The sequence below is a fragment of the Canis aureus genome, chromosome 5, assembly GCF_053574225.1.
Source record: "Canis aureus isolate CA01 chromosome 5, VMU_Caureus_v.1.0, whole genome shotgun sequence".
In the NCBI taxonomy this organism is placed as follows: Eukaryota; Metazoa; Chordata; class Mammalia; order Carnivora; family Canidae; genus Canis; species Canis aureus.
The window spans coordinates 61,907,682-61,925,870 of NC_135615.1; the positions used below are offsets into that span (position 1 = coordinate 61,907,682).

Here is an 18,189-nt window from a genome sequence, read left to right on the forward strand (position 1 = left end):
GCCCAATTCTCACCTTTTGGCAAGTGACCAATTCACAGATTCCGAGCAATATTCAGAATGTATTCAGCTAAAACAAATCAAGTCCGACAGTTGTCACAGAAGCATTTAACCAAAATTACTTCAACATTTTAACAATGCTTGACGTTTTCAGGGATGTCTTTGAAGTACAGAGCTCCCAAAATATTTAGTGTTAACAGTTTTAGACAGGTGTTTTGCCGAAGACATGTAAAGATGTGTTGAGTGAAGATTATTATTTTGCAGTGAGCTTAGCCTCTGGAAAAATATTTATGTCTTAATTGGATGGAATTCCACCTGTCATTTTATCAAACGTTGTGCTTATGGTCCATTTTGCTTGGAGTCCAAGAAAAATGAAAGTATTTTGGTTGTGAGAATTAATGCGACACATGTTTGAGCTTTGTGGAATCACTGCATTTGTTTGGTGATAATTATAAGAGAGTGTTTTAGGAACTTGAACTAGAGTTTGCAATTAGAATATATAAAATTGGGTCTGAAAAGCTTAAGAAAGAGGAAGCATGATGGAAAGTGTTGCAAAAGCCCTTTTATAGCAAATCAAAGTTACAAAACTGGAAAACCACTTAATTAAAAACGTAAATGGAAAAAGGCAATCAACACATTTTCGGGAGCTTCTAATCATCCTAGGGATTAGTTGTCTTAGTGTCTGGTACGTAGTCAGTCCTCCAAAAGAGGGAGCTTCCTGCTTTTCTCTCCCTTGCTGTTCCCCTCTTTTACTTCATCATATTACTTTCTTCAGGCATCTTGGTTCATTTACAACATGATTTCAGCAAGTAATACTGAAGACAGAAAACAGAACTCAAGTTGCTTTTGAATCATTGTTCAGATTAGAGCAATGAAATCTCCCTCTTTTGCTCAGGGAAGTTCCCCTTGTGAGTGTAGCTGATGAAGTGTTTAGCGTGTTGACTCCATTATCTAGAGGAATGAATTTGGTTAACACTAAATGTATTTCTAGTTGCTATGTAAGCTCCAGCCATGCATTGTATGAGCACCAGCTCCGGGCCAGTCTCAGTGGGCTCCACTGTCACCTTAGAGATGGGCTCTGAATGGAGAAGTGGATCACCCATGAAGTGTTTGGAGGTGGAGAGGACAAGAGATTGGTTTTTGGAAGCATTCTTTGAACCTCTCATTTTGGGTGGCGGTATCCCCAAACCTGAGCACTGAAAGGTCCAACTCAAATAAAAAAGCAGGGATGCCTGGGTAGCTCAGTGGTTTAAGTGTCTGCTTTCAACTTAGGTCATGATCCTAGAGTCCTGGGATCAAGCCCTGCATCGGGCTTCCCGCTCATCGGGGAGTCTGCTTCTCCCTCTGCCTCTGCCTCTCCCCCCCTGCTCCTTCCCTCTCTCTCTCTCTTTCTCTCAAATAAATTTAAAAAAAAAAAAATCTCACTTCTGTGAGGTAGTATCTAAGGAGACAGAGTGAAGGACGAATCCAAATACAGGATTTGATTCAGAGATTCTTGAGGCCTCATAATGGCACCCCCACTTTGTTCTCTATAGCCAGACATTCGCATATAGTCCCAAGAAAATGAGATGAAGAAATTATTACTCACCGGATCTTATCTTTCCTTGTGGCAAAAAAGTTTGAAGTGCTTGGGATAGAGCTGGAGACTCTGGAGGGCCCTTGGAGAAGGTTGAGGGGCTCTGAGTAAGACATGCGGGCATATTTAGCATGAGGAGGAATGGGGGAAGTAGGGCAGGGAGCTAGTGACTGCCCGTGGGTGATAATGCACCTTTCCCCTGCCCTGTGTCCTTGCCCCTGAACTCATAGAGCCCCTCAGTTCCCACAATGCTTGGCAAAGCCTCTGGCTGAGCCTCCTGTTCACTGTGATGTGAGGAAGCAGCACCTGTAGCCCCAGGAATGTGGAGGTAGAGAAACGAAGTGAGCCAAGGGAGCTTACAGGCTTCAAGGTACGTGTGCCTCAGGCCATGAAACTGGAGTTCAAGGCCAACTTAACATGCGGCCAAGCTCCCAACGGACCATGGCTGACCATCGTTATAAGGATGGAGCAGGGGAGAGCTGCCATGTCCCTTTTTACCGGGGAATGAGCCTCTAGCTTCTTCTTGATGTGTGTAACACCCTTCTCAATATGTTCTGTGTGCCCTGGCCTCTCATGCTGTAAGTTCCTTTATGGTCCTATATTCTTGGATTTTCACATTATCCCTGGCGCTTGTTTTGATCAAGGTAACCATCTGATATATTTTTTTTAATTTTATTTATTTATGATAGTCACAGAGAGAGAGAGAGAGAGGCAGAGACACAGGCAGAGGGAGAAGCAGGCTCCATGCACCGGGAGCCTGATGTGGGATTCAATCCCAGGTCTCCAGGATCACGCCCTGGGCCAAAGGCAGGAGCCAAACCACTGCGCCACCCAGGGATCCCCTGATATTTTTTTTTGTCTGATGCTGCAGTCAGGCCTCGATGCCCACTGCTAGAATCATCCTTAGTTATTCCTTTAGATCAGCTCTCCTGGGCCTGTAATCAATGACTTTTCATGCCCTCTAATTGAAAATATTCATCACGTATAACCCGTTATAATAGTCAGGTCTGTAACGTACATGCTACACAGATATCCCGAAACACTATTTGACTTAATACCGGTAGTTTTAACTCACTTGTAGTTTCACTTAGCTCTTTACCATTGATCTTACTGTGGTATGAGGGCGGGTATTAAGCATGGGGCTGCAAGAATAGAGGCGAGTCATGAAAACCACCGCCTATCCTGGCCTGCTTCTTGCTTCTGTTGTCCATGACAGGTGGAAACATGTTTGAGTAGACGTTCAGAGGCATTAACCACAGACTAGTTTAGCCACACTGCCCTTCACCTGCATCAGCATTGCTGGGAGTGTGTTGGATTATAGATAAAAGCGGGGTCTATGGAGAGAAGCCCAAGCTCTGGATCTGAATCCTGTCTGTCTCTTTTGCGCGCTATGGGACCTGGACCTTGGGGAGACACTTAAATCTCTCTAAGCTTCACTGTCTTCATGCGTAAGGCCGGGGAAATAACAGTGCTAAGTTCACAGGATCATTACAGATAAGGCTTAAAAGACAAAGCGAATAAAGTGCTTAGACTCTGGTTGAACACTTAATAAGCACTCAAAAATGGTGGTTATTATTATGATTAGTATTGCCAGTAGGGAGAAGCAAAAGGTAATAGAGCTCTGTCTTTAGTCACACATAAAATATAAATGCAGATAGAGTGAACAAATTGGGACACAGTGACACCATGAATGTTGTTATTAAGTGGCATGGCATATCAAATGTCTTACAAATACTCCTTGGATTCCTGTTTCATAGAAGGTGAACTTGAAGGACTCTAAAGAACTATGTCTACAGAAATATTCACAAGGCAGCCTCAGCCTGCAGTCTCAGCCAGCAATCATTAAGGTCGGACACCGCAATTTGTTCCTGACAGTGTTTAGTAATATTGTGAGGGTGTCATAATTCTCCTTGTCACTGGCTGTTGTAAGGAGCAGGCATTTCTGATGGTTGGGTTTCCTGGTAGTTGGTGGCATTTCTTCCCTGTTCTTCCAGGTGACCAAGCATCCAACACTCTTAGAATGCTAAATAAGATCGACATAATAAGATTAAGCCCAGGGATCTTCTTGCTGATAGTAAGACTTTTTGGGCTTCATTCAATAGACCAATTGTTCTGCTGGACATTCATCTAAAGAGAGTATTTCTGGGATGGGGGGGTGCATAATATTGGAAGAAGCTCAGTTCTTTTCTAAAAACTATTGTCTCCAAACTAAAAATGGTAACCAAGTACTGTTTAAATGTTTCTGGAAACATTTTGATTGGAGTGTTAATATTGGAGAAGGCCATGAGACTTGACTCCTCCAACTGTGGCATCTTAGCCTCATTCAGATGTTGGCTGAGGTATCCTTCTCTTGAGAACCAAAAGAAATTGACCTGATCCCATTCCAAGCATGAAGAGAGTCCCATGACCTTCCTAACCTCTCAGGAGATTTTGGAGGGTAGTTGGTAACTGACTCCTTGACTTGGTGGAGGTGGGGGCATTTTTTCCATCCCACATGACTTTGTTTTTTTGGTTCATTGTGTTATTCTGTGGACTCCTTTGCCATACTTCCATGCTTCCCATCACTCGAGATCCTTCAGCTCAGGTATGAGACTTAGTCATTTTGGTTTCTGCATTAAAACCCACCCACATGAGCCCTTCATATGCCCAGCAGATTTGGCTAAGGTTTGAGAAAAGAGAGGGATGGTGCTGACATCATGGAAGAGAAGCCACCTTGAAGTGAAATAGTAGGTATTCCTGTGCTAAATGGTATTTGCCACAGGATTTGGTGGGGGAATCCATCACCCCCACCCCAGTTCTCTCCTTGTTCTCATGAAGAGGAAAAGGAAATTGGACTAGACCACTATGAAATTACCACCGAGGGCCCAGATGAAGCCCTATTTCTCCTCCTCGTCTTCGGGATGGAGAAGGGGCTTTTCATTGTTTGAGGTATATCTCAAATAGGTAAACAGGGCCTAGGGAAGGGAAATCATTTGTGCAGGTAAATGCCAGAGCCAGGACCCTGATAGACAGCCAGGCTGATGATACATGACCTTCTTTCTGAGCCCCATTCTCACCACGCATACTTCCACAGATGTATCCTCAGGCTCCCACTACCACCAGTTCTCAAATAATTCAGTGTTTACGCACTCTGTGCTAAGACCCGAGTGAACAAAGCTAAGTTATTCTTAATAAATTGAAGACACTTCTGGATCTTGTTCTGGTTCTAGAACATTACTGCAGACTCCAGTGGCAACAAACCTTCTTTGAGGGCTTGCTAAGAATGAGAAGCCATGCTAGGCTCTGTGGAGGGCAGTCCATGATGGATGAAGTGCAGACGTGGAACTCTTGCAGGCTCTAGGCAGATGATGGAGACCAGCTGGGTATGGTCCCTGCCCTCGTGGGGCAACAGTAAATACATTGCTAGAAAATAAATCTTTGTCGTTGTTGTTTTTTTAAAGATTTTGTTTATTTATTCATGAGAGACAGAGAGAGAGAGAGAGAGAGGCAGGCAGAGACACAGGCAGAGGGAGAAGCAGGCTCCATGCAGGGAGCCTGACGCAGGACCCAATCTTGGGTCTGCAGGACCCGATCCTGGGTCTCCAGGACCACACCCTGAGCCAAGGGCGGCGCTAAACTGCCGAGCCACCGAGGCTGCCCTAAATCTTTGTTGTTGAAGCCACTTGGTCTGTGCTACTAGTGTGTTATGGCAGCCCTCACAAACAAACACACTCCCCAAATAGGCAGTCTCAGCAAGCAAAGACACATGATCGCATAAGTACGGTGAGGAGAGGAATTCCAGCAGCATGAGCAGCTCACACAAGGACATGGAGGTGAAATATGAAATGTGAAAAATATGTTCAAGACTAGAACAGAGGGACACCTGGGTGGCTCAGTGGTTGAGCGTCTGCCTTTGGCTCAGGGCATTATCTCTGGGTCCAGGGATCGAGTCCCACATCGGGCTCCCTGCATGGAGTCTGCTTCTCCCTCTGCCTATGTCTCTGCCTCTCTCTCTGTGTGCCTCTCATGAATAAATAATTTTTTTTTTTAAAGACTGAAATGTAGGAGAGAATGAGGAGGGAGAAAACTGGAGAGATGAGTTTATCTCATGTGATCAAGACGTTGAATCCTAGGTTAAGAAGTCTGGCCCATACAGCTATCGTGGGCAAAGAGAACCAGGGAACAGAACGTTGGCTAGAAATGTAAAGCATGTGGAAAAGCCCAGCATTTTTTTTTTCTTGCCTCCTCTTTTCCCAAATGAGCCATGACTTCAAAAGTTGAAAGACATTCTGGGACATAAAAGATGTCTATACCATGAGGAGAGAAGTTGAAAGAGGGCTTCTTTGCTGCAGGGGCTTTGGATGGAAACATGGGTTGGCTTGAAACTTTCAGGGACACAAAGGTATTTCAGTGTCCCTTCATTTGAGTGAATTTGGGAGGAGTTCTCCCAAGATATATTACATTTAATGGCCAGGAGGATAGGAAGCTTCTTGACTGAGTCCCTTCAGTGAAATGGACGAAATGACTTTGAGTCTTCTACCCAGTGAGTCAAATTTGGGTGGGTCACTTTCCCAGCGTCGACCTGCAGCGGGTGGGGGGGTGGGGGGTGCCCCTGATGGCTATGGGGGGGGGGCTTCTGCTCGCTCCCTACACGGCAGGCTTTTGTGTGCACGGAGGAGAGGGAGCCCCAAGCACAGGGACAAGGTGTGGCTGATGGGGCCCGATAAACCCCACACAAAAAGCCCACTGTAGTGCTGAAAGGGTCTCCAATGTAGCCCTTTAATTTCCTTGCTTAGAAATGTTTCCCCTCTTTTCATCCCCAGCCTTTATCTTAACTTCTAATCGGAGCAAAGCGGCAGCCTTTCAAATTGAACAAATAGGCTCCTCTGCCTGTGACAAGATGTACCTCATTTTCTCGGCAAGCCTTCAGCAAGGTCACACCTTTTTAATTTATTTTCTGTAAGAAAAATCTAGTTGCTGGATAGAACAAGGGCCAGATCTCGCTAGAGGTCATTTCTACAGCGAGTCATAAAGTAGAATGGGATTAGAGCCGTGGAATATCCTCGGCCTCACCTTGCTGCCCACCACCCGCACCCGGGGAGCGACAGGAGCCGGGCTTGAGGACAGGGACACCCCACATGGCTTGCTCTGCCCTCCCATTGTGCAGGCGATCTTTCCCCTTGTATTTATTGGTATTTCAAACATTACTTTTACTCTCCCAAATATACTTATTCAAAAGCGTCAAAGAGCACCAACTGGGGCATGTTTAACATTTTAGTATAAATATATATATATTTAACATTTATATATATATATATATGTATATATATATATATATATCATTTGCTTATAATTTATTTGAGCTATCTAGTAATGTACCCTGCCCACCACCACAACCTTAGCATTTTTCCATACATTTTCTTTTCTGCTCATTCAAAAATCAAAGTGAATGATTGAGCCCTGAGACAAAGGCAAAGTCATCATTCCTTGAGTTTTACTTTTTGGATAATTGGCTGGAATACCTAGCGAATCCTCTTTATGCTCCCCTAGTTCTTTTTGTTTTGTTTTGTATTAAATAACCTTAGTTATTGTGAAAATATTTATCATGTATATTCATATGTTGTAAACATGTAGAGACGTGTCTGGAAGAACATATATTAAATTTAATAGTAATCACTCTTGGAGAGGCACAGAGGGGACAGGAGGCAAGGAAGGATTCCATATTTTAACCCACGATTTGAAAGCTTTATAATAATAATGCATATATTATTAAAAGAAATTTTAAGTAACAAAAATACCTTTCTTTTGATAGAAAATTTAGAACATGATAGAAAGGATGGCAAATAAATAAAAGTCACCCATATGCTTACCTTTCAGGAAAAATTATTGATGACACTTTATGGTATTTCTTCCCACACTTTAATCCTATATATTTCTTTACTCTCTCTTCCTTCCACTGCATTATATTGTGAGCATACTTTCATTTTATCAGATATTTTTTAAAATAGTGTATTCAATATCTGTACAGTATTCCATCATAGTATGTATACCTAATTCATTCAGACATTTTCAAGCCTTCTTATTGTCTGCAATCTGTGGCTATATTAAATTAAACATTTTAATAAACAGCTATATATATGTGTGTGTATATGTATATAAGTGTATATGCATTATATATGTATGTATGTATATGTAGGTATATATACATATATACAGCTGTTTGGATTCTTTAACTATTTGCTTACAAGGGCTTTCATTTTTGCTTACTGATTTGTAAACATTCTTTAGAGCTTAAAGATATTAACCCTCTGTATATAAGATATTTTGCATTCTACTTAATTCAATATTTACATTTTGATTTTAATTAAATGTAAGATATTGTAATGTCTTTTCCACTTTTATGCATCCAAACCTCCTGTTATGTCCCTGGTATTTCCATTTGCATTTAGGCTTAGAAATGTCTTTTCCTTCTAAAAACATATATCTACTTAATGTCTACTTAGATACTTAGCTTTTCACTTTCTACACAGTTTTGTATTGATTTAGAAGTTATTTTTATCCGGTATAGGATATGAAGCAAAATGTCTTTTTGTTCTGTAGCTAACTGGTTTTTCTAAAACTGCTGATTGCAATCATTTGCTCAGAAATTTGACATTCCAGAAATCTATGTCTAGTTCCATTGATTTCTTTGTCTATTCTTGTGTCAGTAAAGTGCTGGCTTAATAATTACAGTTTTATGCTATGTTTTTGTGTTTATCAGTTTATTATTCATTATTATTTTCCACAACATCTTCAATATCTCTGCCCATTTAATTTGCAGAAGGGTTCTTAGTTTTTCATTTATTTATTATTATTAATTTCTTTTTGCAGAACACTTCTTAAATTGCCTTGTCACTTAGTACTTAGCAGTCAACATTTAGTACTCAACCAATGTGACTTTTTATTGTGCAAATGAATAATTACTTTGACTATAATTGAATTGAGTCTATAACCGGGAAGTATTGACATCTGTGCAATATTAACTTTCCTGTCCATGGACATGGTATATCCTTTCATTTGTTTTTAAAAACGTTATGTTCCCAAATAATGTTTATGGATTTTTTTTTACATAGGCCTCAAATATAGTGCAGTACTTGTAGAGAAGGAAGAAAATGGGTGGATTTGAGAGATTGATAAGATATGTAATTCATAGGCTTTGCTGGAAGATCAGCCATGGGAGGTTAGGGAGGACTGACCCTTAGACAATGGGCTTGGGTAACAGGAGAACTCATTATACTCTTAACTAAGATAGGAAACATCAGAGGAGAACAAGGTAATGAGGTAAAAGCTCCATAGTTTTGTTTCAGACATGTGAATTTTGAGATGACTTTCTGACAGCCACGTACACCCATGCAAGTTAGCAGTTGGATGTGCATGTTTGAACCTCTGAGAAAAGGAGTTAGCAAGAAATCCACATTTATGCATTATTTACAAATGAGTGGTAATTAAGGCTAGAGATTGCCTAAAGAGCAAGTATGGAGTGATAAAAAAAAAAAAATATTCACAGAACTGAGCCTTAATGGCTAGGAAGAAGGTGTGGAGCCTGAAAAGGAGATAGAGGCCAGAGTGAGTGTTAAGTCCCCAAAGCCAAGGCATGAAAGTTACATCCATGGCCAGTTGATTTTCAGCAAGGGTATCAAGACCATTCAATGGAGAAAATATAGTTTCTTCAATAAATGATGTTGGAACAATTGGATATGTAGCTACAAAAGAATGAAGTTGAACCTATACTTCATACCATATGGTAAAACTAACTCAAAATGGATCAACAACCTAAATACCAGAGCCAAAATTATAGAAGTCTTAGAAGAAAGCATAAGAGTAAATTTTCATGAGTTTTAACTTGGCAAAGATCCTTAGATGTGTCACCAAAGACAACAAAAGAAAAAATTGATAAATTGAACTCCATGAAAGTTAAAAACTTTTGTGCATCAAAGGACATTGTCAAGAACAAGCAAATAAACCTACAGAATGTGAGAAACTGTTTACAGATCATCTATCTGATAAAGGTTTAGTATCTGCAATATATAAAGAACTCTTATGACAGCAACAACAAAATCTTACCACAAAAAGACAAGTTATCCAATTTTGAAAATGGGGAAAGGACTTGAAATGTAGCCCTCCAGAGGAGATATACAAGTGGCCAATAAGCATATGGAAAGATATTCAACATCACTAGTCAGTTGGGAAATTAGAGAAATGACAAACTAGTCATTAAAGAAATGCAAATCAAAACCACAATGAGGTACTACTTTATACCTACTGGAATGGCTCCAGTCAAAACCCAGAAAATTGCAAGTCTTGGTGGCAATGTGGAGATACTGGAACTCTTGTATGTTGGAGGAAGAATGTAAAATGGTTCAGTCTTTATGGAAAACAATTCGGCAGTCCCTCAAAAAATTAAACATAGAATTATCACATAAAGCCACAGTTTCACTCTTAAGCATATACTCAAAAGTCAGGAATATCTACAGGTACTTGCTTAAATATCAATTACCTGTATACCCATGGTCATTGTGCACTATTCACAATAGCCAAAGATGGAGACAGCCCAGATGTCCATCAGCAGATGAATGGATAAACAAAATGTGGTACATACTTAAACTAGAATATTATTTGGCTATGAAAAAAATGAAGTATTGCTATCTGCTACAACATGGGTGAACTTCCAAAACGTGGTGTTAAGTAAAAGAAGCCACACAAAGGCTTACATATTATATGACTTCAAATTACCTATAGAAAGAAAGATGGGATAAGGGATTGGTAACCAGTAGATCATCTCACCAACTGCACTTTCTTTGATGGTCCTCAGTTTTCACACTCACTTGAATGATTCTCCCACAGCAACATGCTACACTGTTCCCTGCATTGAAAATTATCTTTTTTTGTGGCTTTGTTTATTCATCTAGCTGAAATTTTTATTGAGTACCTTCTCCATGCCAGCACCAGGAGATATGGCAGTGAGCAAAAGGAAACAAAAAAACCCACTCCCCAGAGCTTCATTTTAGTAGGGAAAAAGATGAGAGAGAAGAAAAAAAAAATAACTACAATAAGTAGTGTGCCCAATGGTCACAAGTACTAAGGCAAAGCAAAGGAAGCAGTGGAAGGTAAAGAAAGTGTTGGTGTGGTGGTTGTTGAAATGTTAGATAAGAGGACCAAAGAAGACCTTACTGAGAAGGCACTTTTTGGAATACAAACATAAGAAAGTGAAGAAGCTAGCTCCAGGAAGAGCATTTCAGGAAGAGGGAACTGCCAGTGCAAAGGTCCTGTGGTGGGAGTGTCTTGGTGTATCTGAAGAACAGAAAGGAGGGCAGTGTGCTTAAAGCAGAGTACAGGGGAGAAGAGAGGAAGAGGAGTCAGAGCGAGAGCAGGGAGTCATCATGTGGACCATGGAGACCATAGGCAGGATATCACCTTTCATTTTTCACCTTGTGTTCCCAGTTGGAATTTCTTTTTAAGATTTTCCATATTTATTTATTTACTTATTTGAAAAAGAGAGAGAGGGTGTGTGTGTGTGTGCATGCACGTGTGCGTGAGTACGCACTGAAACAAGCCTGAGAGCAGTAGTAGAAGGGGATGGAGAGAGAGAGAGGGAGACAGAATTTAGCAGACTCCATGCCATGTGCAGAGCCCCAGGCAAGACTTCATTAGAGAACCCTGAGATCATGACCTGAGCTGAAACCAAGAGTCTGCTGCTTAACCAGCTGAGCCACCCAGGCACCCTCCCCCAGGTTGGAATTTCTATAAACTGATAAAGCTTTAGTATTATTTTATTTCTCTCTTTGTTTAATGAAATGCCAGGTTTGTGGGCTGATGCCAGCATCAGGTCAATATTCCTGTTGCTAACTCCTCTGCGTTACACTCAATCACCCGTTCTCCCCAACTGTGTACACACACATGCACACACACACACACACACGCACGTGCATTTACAAACATTTTCAATTTTACTATTTAAAAGAAGTAGCATTGCTACCCACCAGCTGGCTGTGCTGTGCACATTTTTAAGTCTTCAGTTCTTTGGAGAAATGGAGCGATCTGGCCTGATGTGGTTGACATGAGTGGGTGCGATGCTGATGATATGTTAGAAATATATTAAATATGAAGGCAATCCTTGTACAAAGGGATTTCCACCAATGAGTCTAAGGATGGGAACCGACCCAGAGGCAGATGGAGTTACTTAGGAGCAGTTAGAGAAAGAATTCAAAGTGCAAGCTGAAACACAAACCTGGATTAAACCTCACAAATATGAAGGAACTTTCATTATGAAGTTTGTTTTCATTTTTTTCTCCCTCTCTCTCCAAATCCCAGCCCAAACTGTATGTCTCCAATGAATAGGGAGCAAGTGTAATTAACTGAATAGAGCAGTAAAAGGAGAATTATGGGATATGGAAAGCATTTAAATATGATTCATGGTTTTGGAGCGATTGCAAACACGTGATAGATGCTCGGAAGAGGCCACAGAGAGATGGTGCTGAGAGCTCAGTGGGGAAATGACTAAAGCAGGCACCCGGATCTTGGCAGTTCATATAATTAAAAGACGAAATATTTTATAAAGATGGAGCAAGTAAAATTTCACCAGCATCACACTCTGTGCCAGCAGTGATTAAACACAAACCAAAAATGCATGCGTGTTTTCTCCCCGGGAGCAGGATGTTGGCCTCTTCCCTCTGGAAGTCAGCACTGGAGGGCCACAGTGGGTTAGAAGGGGGAGTTAGAGGGCAAGTAGTAACCAAGTCCTTAGCTACGCAGTGGGTGGAACCAGGCTGTGAGCTGGCATTCTGCAAGAAGAAAACACCCCAGACCTGTCATCTCACTTACCCTCCCAGCACCCCCAGGACACCAGCGGGGGCGTATATACCCTCATTGTAAAAGTTGAAACCATAAGACTTCTTAAAGAAAATGTAGAGAATATCTTTATAATGTTGGGGCAGGCCAGGTTTGGTAGGACGCAAAAAGAACTAACCATGTAAGAGAAGATACTGATAAACCAAACTTGAATCAGAATTTAAGCCTCTTCTTGATGAAAGAAACTGTTGTAAAATTTAAAAAGCTAACCACAGGCTGGGAGAAGATATTCACAAAGTATAATTCATATCCACAATATATAAAGAACTCCTACGAATCAATATCAAGAAGACAAACCAATTTCAAAATGGGCAAAACAAAACAAAAAGACACACACACACACACACACACACACACATACACACACAAAGCCAGAAGACTTGAGCTGGAACTTCAGAAGAGAAAATACACGAATGATCAAGAAGAATATGAAAAGGTACTCAATATTAGGATTCGTCAGGGAGAGAGAAATTAAAACCTTAATGGGACACCACTAACACTCAGCAGAGTGGCTCAATTTAAGAAGTGTTGGAGAGCCACCATGGTCATCCTCATCTTCCACCTCCAGCTGGTGGCCACGTCTTGGCTGTTGTCCCCCTTTTATGTCTCCTGGGACCTTTTCCTTTGCTCCACACCCTTAGCACCTGTCTTAGAACAGTCTTTCCCCGTTCTTCCTTCCACTATTGCCATGGCTTCCTTACTCCTTACTTGTCTGCTCTTCCTGGAGCTCCTCCCAGCCCATCCCCAGCACCCTCAGGATCAGCACCAAACTCTATCATAGTCCCCAGGGCCTGTGCCCCCACCTGCCTCTCCAGGTAGGTATACATTTGACCACTCCCTTCACTCCAGCGGCAGGAAGGGGCTTTTCATGTGCTATTCCTTTGGCCTGACACACTTGACTCCTTTCTGTAGCAAACTGCTACTCGGGCTTCTGATCTTGGCTCTGTTTTCAATCTGGGAAGCTCACTCCTCCCTCCCAATCCTGGCCCTCGTCTGGACTGGCTCAGATCCCTCTGTTATTATCCTCATAGCGCTATGGACCTCTCATTTGCAGTGCATATCAGAGCTGTCATTTTCTGTTTGCTTCCTTGATAATCCTCCACACATACTAGATTGTGGGCAGGGACAGCGTGGGTTTTCCTGTCTTTATACTCCGTGCTCACAGCAGTGCCTGGCTTCTAGGGGGGGCTCCATACGCACTTGTGGAGGGCCAGCATGACTTGACTCTGCTCAGACTCTGCGGCCAGACCACCTTGCTCCAAATCCCGGCTCTGCCACTTACTAGCCATTGACCTTCAGCCAGTCCCGGGCCCTCTGCGCACAGGGCTAGGAGTAGAGTGAGGGAAGTTGGTAGGGTGTAAAATGTGGGGAGATACTCTAGGGCCTCCCCCTTGTCCTGGTCTTGTGGCTGTGCCTCGGTTTCCTTATCTGGGATAACAGCTGTGCCTGTATCACAGACTCGTAAAGATGAAATTATTTCATGGATGCAAAGCTCTTGGGCCGGTTCCTGGCAAAGACTGAATGCTATATGAGCGCACGTCTTCATCTTTCAGGGGGCTCAGGGCCCGGTTCAAGCCCTTCCTGCTGGTGCTTCCCCCTTCACAAACTGGCACCCCTTCCTTTGCACCCCCACTGCCACTGTCTGAACAGTTTATTGTTCATAACTGATTCATCAGTGCGGAGTTCTCAATGAGAGCCCTCCGAGGACCTTCGAACCTGAGTATCTCCTGCCCTAGCCCAGCTCCCGCCACAGAGGGTATTCTCCCCTCAAACTGGCTGAATCCATATCTGCTGACCCCTCTTGTTGAAAACCAAGGCCAAGAAGACTCTCTTGACTCCTGGAGTGCAAGCTAACACGGACACTCAGTTTAAGCTTCTGGATTTGAAACTGGTGGCAGGGGGAGTGGGAGGGAGGTGCAAATTCAAGCAGCATCCATACCTGGACTCAGGAGCCCCCGATTTGCTGGTGAACTTATGAGTCTACAGCCCACAGAAGAGGAGAAATGCTCAGAAAAGTAGACACCTCCAGAGGCAAACCTTTTTGTTGTTACGGTACCATTCGAAAGTAGTGGCCAATAAGTCCATCTAGAAACTCTTTTTTTTTTTTTTTTTTTTGCTTTGAACTATCTAGGGAACACTGCACATGATCATCCCTTTCTGTCTAAGTGGCAAACAAGCCTTTTTCTCTTTTTTATTTTCCTGCTTGTCACTCCTGGCCTCTGTCTCCAGCCCCCTTGCCGTCCATACCCGCACATAGGGAACACTGCAAGATCCCAGATTCCCAATCCCTCCGATGGTCCCTTCCCTCCAGAAGCCAGTTAGCCTGATGCTCAAATTCCCCATGGGCCGGTCCTGGGCCAGACTTCTCACTGACGCATGAGGCCGGTCATGAGGGAGCCGCGGTCAGAGGAAGTAGATTTTCCAAGCCTGGGGGTGTGCACTCAGACTCGTGCCTGAGAACGGCCCATCATCTTTAGAAGCGTAGAACAGTGAGTGTCTTTGTGTCGTGCAAGATGAGTCCATCAGAAGACCCACCTCTGGGGCTGGTGGCGTGGTGACTCGTGCCCAAATGCTGTTTATTTCAAGCTTTGTGGGAAACCATGAAACTCAAATAAGTTTTAACACAGCTGGACTCTAGCTTTTTCTCCTACAGCTGCTTCCCCACCCCTTTCTCTCCAATAAGAGAAACTGAGGCCAAGAATCATCTCAAAGTAGTGCTCACCAACTCTAGGACAGGAGCTATTTGAAGGGCTTACAGTTCCGCAAGCAAACCCCAGCCCCACGCAGCTTGCAGCAGTGCTCTCTCTTCAGCTGTGGACACTGACTGTTCTCGACCCCTTAATCTGCAGGATTCCATCTGGCATCTGCAAGGGGGAGAGAGTCAAGCAACCCAGAATACTCTGAGTCACTCGGAGACGAGATAAGAACACTCTAGAATGACATCAAATGGTACATCTTACACTGGGGAGTGGATCACTTCCAGTTGAGTTACAAAGGCTTCCGTGGCAATTATGATTTTATTCAAATCAATAGAAAGCCTGGAAACAGACGTGAGGAGCCAGCAAGCCAACACACAGCATGCACGCAGAGCACCGTTGCAATAAATATGCAAGAGTGTCTCTGCCACGGAATCCAGTGCCCCCGAGAAGGCGGCCTAAATATGTAGGTTGCTGAACAAGGCCCGTGGCAGGGGTGTTGGCAATCTGTCAGCGCTCTAGCAGTAGGCACCGAAGGCAGAGGTGCTTGGTGTGTGGCTGGTGTTGGCTTTTTTGTTGTCGCTGTTGGTTTTCGGTTTTGCTAGTTAGTTTTTTTGGAATACCAATACAGGAAATTGCTCAATCTGGTTATTTCTTTGGAATTAAAATTACCTGCATGTTTTCCACTGAATGAAATCCTAGCAACCTGGGGAGACCTCCACTCCACCTTCCCCAGGCCCACCACCGGCACAGGGGTTCCTCATGGTCTTAGCTTTCTCTTCAAAGGCCAGCCTCCTTTGGTGGGCATCTTTGTGTCTCAGATCAGCCCTCTGACAACCACCTCAGTTTTCTTCCAGGGCAACTGCCCCCTCTTGTAACCTCAGCCAACGTAGTTTGGGGAGTGTGGACTCCACTGCCCGCCTGTGGTTTGATTTGGTCCATCAGACAATCCTATCTCTGGCCACAGCAATTGGTTCAGAGATAGACATGTTAGAGAACTTGGGCTAATGAGAGTCAGGCATGGGAATTTTGTTTAGGCTGCGTGGAGAAAAGAAGCTTTCTCTTCTCGTCAGGCTGGGAGCTATGAAGAATGAACCCGGAGCTGCTGGGGACCTGCCACATGGAGAAAACTCGCCTGAGGGTGAAGCCAACATGGAGGGAAACATTAATTAAGAAGTGGTGAGAAACTGAATCTTAATGATGTTGTTTGAGCCACTGGATCCAGCCATGCCTGAAGGTGGCAATCTTATTTTTTTTTTTTTTACCTATAAGAACACACTCAAAAATTATTTGTTGAAAAAAATTAAAATAACAAAAATGATCAGTTTGTGAAAAAAATAAGAATAAAATTAAAATGCAAAGTATTCTTTTGTTAAGCAGTTTGAGTTGTATTTCCCATCACTCATGACTGAAAAGCTTTTAACTGATATGTCCTATATCAGTTAGCTAGAACATATATATTCTTTCTTTCTAGTGCCCATGGTAGATAGATCAGTGGAATCTAAATGGCTCTGTAAGTCAAAATAGGCAATTATTTAAAAAGGAGAATGGGATTTGGGTGCAGACAGACCCACTACCAGTATCCTGAAGTTTGTCTCACACTCCTGTGGGCTTCCCCTCACCTTGGTCAATCTCTACCCCAAGCAGAAGTGATACTTCATGCTTCCTTGCTGGGCCCATCTGAATCCTCTCTGGGTCCAGCACAGGGGACAGTGCTGCTTGGCCCAGAGGAGATACTTGGTGTGTGACTTCCAGGAAGCACTCAACTTCCTTGGTCTCTGCTTCCTCATCTGTAAAATGGGCCTCGGATGGAGCCCCTTACTAGGGCTCCGTATTTGACAGTGGCAGTCCTGTGGCAACTGAAGAAGACACCAACCTCACAAAACAAATAAAAATACCTTCCATTCATGCAGCTTAGATGGAGCTAAAACTTGAACCCGGATAGCCTGCTGCTACTCCTCTACTATGTCCACATCCAGTATTTTCCATGAGGAGATGAGACTTGCTTTTACCCACACTTCATCTAATCCCTTCTAGTAAGAACACTACTCCTTGGCTGCTCCTATTGCAAGTGTCCTTGAGTTTGTGTTATTTCTGCGAGGATGGGAATGGGGGTGGGGGAGAGCCTCACTTTGATTTGCTACGTGTCACCGAGATGTCCCCACTCTCTCAACCACAAAGCGGCTCAAGAACCCCCGCGCCGCACATGCACGTCTCTGGAGCAAAATGAGTGTCTGAGTCCCGTGTTAGGGTTACGATCATAATCACAGCAAATAACCGCTCTGCTATTTTGCTGTCTGTGCATCCCGGTGTGTCAGCCGTGAGCCATCAGCTTTCCCATTACCCCTTAATGCCATCCCGCCAGCGCACCGGGTTCAAAATGGCACCATGCGATGAGCGTTAAGGTTGTGTCTCTGCTGTTGTAGCAGATGTAACACTTGTCAAATAACACACGTGCCTTCTTAGCATCTCCCGCTGACTTCAGCCTGAAAGGACAGGTCAAGGGACGATCACTCGTTGCGGGGAGATATTTCGTCTGCTAAATGGTTTTCAGTGAAACAATCAAAGCTGCCGTGTACAGCCTCGAAGCGTGGGCAGAGATGAAGCAGAGAAAGTGCCAGGGCTTATATTCAATCTGGCTTGGGATACGGCTACTTGTAGGCAAAAAATGAGATCCAAAATGACCGTGAGGTTCCCGGGTTTGAAGTGGAAGTGGGTTGTGGGCTGGGCAGCTGGTAGAGCCTGGCTGCATTGAGCTCAGCACCCAGTGACATCAGTCCTTTCAATGTGTCTCGTCCGGCACCTGCCCCAACTCCTATTTTCTCAGGTGTGGTGGATGTCATCTTCTAATTAAGAGGTAAGTTCCATGAAGGAGGAGAATTTTGGTCTTCCTGTTAACTCCTGTTCCCCCAGTGTCTAGTGCGGGACTTTGCATAGGGCAGGTGCTCACAAATTTTTGTTGAATGAAAGACTCAATTGGTTGACAGGTGCAAGTCTCCTTTGGGTGTTTACTGCTTTGGGAAGGAAAAGCCTCAAAAGAAGCATCGAAACCCT

The 18,189-nt window shown here is 43.4% G+C and overlaps 2 long non-coding RNA genes across 3 annotated transcripts in view; one reads left to right on the plus strand and one right to left on the minus strand.

Annotated features, from left to right (window-relative positions):
- LOC144314370 (uncharacterized) overlaps positions 1–4,992 on the minus strand; it is a 19,025-nt gene extending 14,033 nt beyond the window's left edge. Inside the window, exons 1-3 of one of the 2 annotated variants that reach the window (XR_013380245.1) lie at positions 4,630–4,989; positions 3,380–3,596; positions 392–812 (exon numbers count right to left, since the gene is read on the minus strand). This is a non-coding gene — a long non-coding RNA (uncharacterized LOC144314370). Of the gene's footprint in view, positions 1–391; positions 813–3,379; positions 3,597–4,629 lie in introns of those variants that run through there. The other variant, XR_013380246.1, reaches the window with a different exon arrangement.
- On the plus strand, positions 4,810–16,397 carry LOC144314369 (uncharacterized). The gene is made up of 3 exons (XR_013380244.1): positions 4,810–4,935; positions 6,376–6,486; positions 16,209–16,397. It is a non-coding gene; the product is annotated as an uncharacterized LOC144314369 (long non-coding RNA).
- The last annotated feature ends 1,792 nt before the right edge of the window (positions 16,398–18,189 follow it).